The sequence below is a fragment of the Gossypium arboreum genome, chromosome 5 (genome assembly GCF_025698485.1).
Source record: "Gossypium arboreum isolate Shixiya-1 chromosome 5, ASM2569848v2, whole genome shotgun sequence".
In the NCBI taxonomy this organism is placed as follows: Eukaryota; Viridiplantae; Streptophyta; class Magnoliopsida; order Malvales; family Malvaceae; genus Gossypium; species Gossypium arboreum.
The window spans coordinates 36,734,059-36,737,102 of record NC_069074.1 but is presented as its reverse complement, the minus strand read 5'-3'; the positions used below and the strand labels follow the sequence as shown (position 1 = coordinate 36,737,102).

At 32.4% G+C, this 3,044-nt stretch overlaps 1 non-coding gene across 1 annotated transcript; it reads right to left on the bottom strand.

Moving 5' to 3' along the window:
- Window positions 1-2,186: 2,186 nt before the first annotated feature.
- LOC128293583 (small nucleolar RNA R71) lies at window positions 2,187-2,293 on the bottom strand. Its single transcript, XR_008283764.1, has one exon. It is a non-coding gene; the product is annotated as a small nucleolar RNA R71 (small nucleolar RNA).
- Between the last annotated feature and the right edge of the window lie 751 nt (window positions 2,294-3,044).

Sequence of the window (3,044 nt, the reverse complement as noted above, 5' to 3'; positions counted from 1 at the left end):
ATGAATTAATCTTTTGAACATCAAGTACGATTTTCTGGACTTAGAATGGAAAATTTTTTAACGTTTTTGATGTGGCATGCCGGATTCGACCATAACTTCTGGGTCGGGTTTGGGGTGCTACAACATTGATGTGTTATTTTGGAAATTACACACATAACTTATTCATTCCAAAAAGAAATCCTTAATTTGAACACGTTTAAAAACTTTTGCTTCCAAAGTTTGTTCTGAAATCATAAGTGTGGCAAAACTCTTATGTATTTTGGTCAAATCTTTTGCTCAAAAACACTTAACTTATGGTAAAATCACTTAATAACTTAATTGGTTTCGAAGTGAAAATTTCAGAGATTTAATTGAAAGAAGAAAGATACATGATCTCAATAACTTAAAACGTACAGTTCGCCAATTGGCATATTCTGAAACATCCGTTATAGATTTTCATAAAACCCATTTCGAATTTGCAACAAAAAATTGATAAACCATAAATGTAACATATTTTAATCCCATTCTTAATGCGTTTATGGATGATTAATGATATAAATTAGTGAATTTGATGCTCTTAATCCCTTAAATTCATGTTTCTATACTTAGGAGAGAATTTGAGAGCAAAAGGAGCGAAAAAGGGGCCAAAATCGAAGTTTTTAGGATCCACACAGGTAGGCCACATGCCCATGTGCTAGCCCGTGTCGATATCGCTCCCTCTTTCCCAAACACGTGGAAAAAACCAATTTTTAGGGTTTTTGAGCATTTAAAAGTCTATAAATACATACTAGAAGAAGACCTAAAGTTCTGAATTTAATGATAATTACTTGTTCTTGTTCTTAATTATGTGTTCTTAATTCTTGATTTAATATTTTTAGGATATTAATTCAAGTTGATGTGCTTATTCAGTGGAGCAAAAGTCCCCATTTAAGCGTATATCTACCATAATTAAGTAGAGTTGCATGCAACCCTAGAAATAGGGCGACATAAATATGCCAGATTTGAGTCAAATCTAATAAGGGAATTCATAGATCGAGTTAATGCGACAATAGGGGTTTTAATTAGAAAGAGATTTCAATTAATCAACCTAGAGTCAGTTGTTTTTAGTCTCGAAAGAGATATTAACATAATTTAGGGATTTCTACGGATTAAGACAAGTGAATAAATCGTTTGATTTAGAGTCAGAATAATAAGTGAAGTCTAGGTGGATTCTTTCCTGAGTATTGTCCTCTTTATAGGTTTTCTTCAAGTATTTTTCCCAATTCGCTCTTTGTGGTGTTCAGTAGTTAATTAGTTAGTTAATTTTAGATTAAAACAATCCCTTATATTTTAGGCTAAATAATAGAAAGTTAATACTAGTACTTTTAGTCCTTGTGGATACGATATTCTGGATTCACCATAACTATACTACCATTCGATAGGTGCGCTTGCCTTAGCCGTGATCGTAGTTTAGTTTAGTTAATCATAAAACAATCATCAAGTTTTTTGCGCCATTGCCAGGGACTAAAATATTAGGAACACTTGATTTTTATTACTTTAGCCATTTTTATTTTTATTGAAATTTATTTTTGTTTTTATTTTAATTTACTAACTTATCTTTATTTGCTTCTGGCAGGTTTCTTTAGTTTATGACTAGAAGAAATCAGTCAGGACCATTGCTTTTTAACAGCGAAATTGAAAGCACAACTTGCAGAAATCATAGAGAAATAAGGCGAAGTCTACAGTATATAGAGGAAAAGCACGAGGACGATACCAATAATACCGAGGAGATGGCTGAAAATCAGAATAATCTACTACCTCCTGTGGTTGCCACTAATCCTATAAATCAGAATCCTGTTCCTCATACTATGTACGATTATGCTAAGCCCACTCTCATTGGGGCTGAATCGAGTATTGTTAGACCTGCCATTGCTGTAAATAATTTTGAAGTGAAACCTAACACTATACAAATGATTCAACAGTTTGTTCAGTTTGATGGTTTGCAGGATGAAGACCCAAATACTCATTTGGCCAATTTCTTAGAGTTCTGTGATACTTTCAAGATAAATGGCGTTTTTGACGACGTCATTCACTTACGATTATTCCCCTTCTCATTGAGAAATAAGGCTAAGCAGTGGTTGAACTCCTTACCACGAGGGTCCATCACTACTTGGGATCAAATGACTGAAAAGTTTTTATTGAAATACTTTCCGCTAGCTAAGACAGTTAAGTTGAGGAACGATATCCCGTCCTTCATGCAAATGGATTTAGAGACTTTATATGATACATGGGGGAGGTATAAGGACTTATTGAGAAGGTGCCCTCACCATGGGTTACCTTTACGGTTACAGGTTCAAACTTTTCATAATAGTTTGAACCCCTCAACGAGGCAGATGATTGATGCAGCCGCCAGTGGTACCATAAATAATAAAACACCTGAGGAGGCTTATGAGTTCATAGAGGAGATGTCACTGAATAACTATCAGTGGCAAGTCATGAGGACAAAGCCTAATAAAGCAGCCGGTGTTTTCAACCTCGACGCGGTCACCATGTTATCAAACTAGGTTGAGCTCTTAAATAAAAAGACTGATGGTTTATGTGTTTCTACGCAGGTACTGTAAAGGCCCAAAATTCACGGGCATAAAAAAAGTACATTATCGGGCCTCCGTCTTAGTGAATTAAATTCATAAATAATTATTAGAAATATTTATAAGTCTAGTAATTTAGTTTAATTTGGAGAAAATAGAAAAAAGGATTAAATTGAATTAAGGATAAAAGTTGAATTATAGAACAATAGAAAGTAAAAAGGGCTAAAATGACAATTAAGCCAATTTGCTATAGTTGAGGCGGCATAAGAGAATGAAATCTAAGATTTTATTTGTTTTAAATTATATAATTAATGATATATAAATATAATTTATATAATATGAATTTATGATAATTAAATTATAATGATATTATATTATTAAATAAATTTATGCCAATTGTGTGGATATGATAAAATACATGTGTAATGCTTGTATTTATACAATTGTAAAATATATGTATATTTTCTTAAATAATAAGTAAAAGATATTTATTAATTA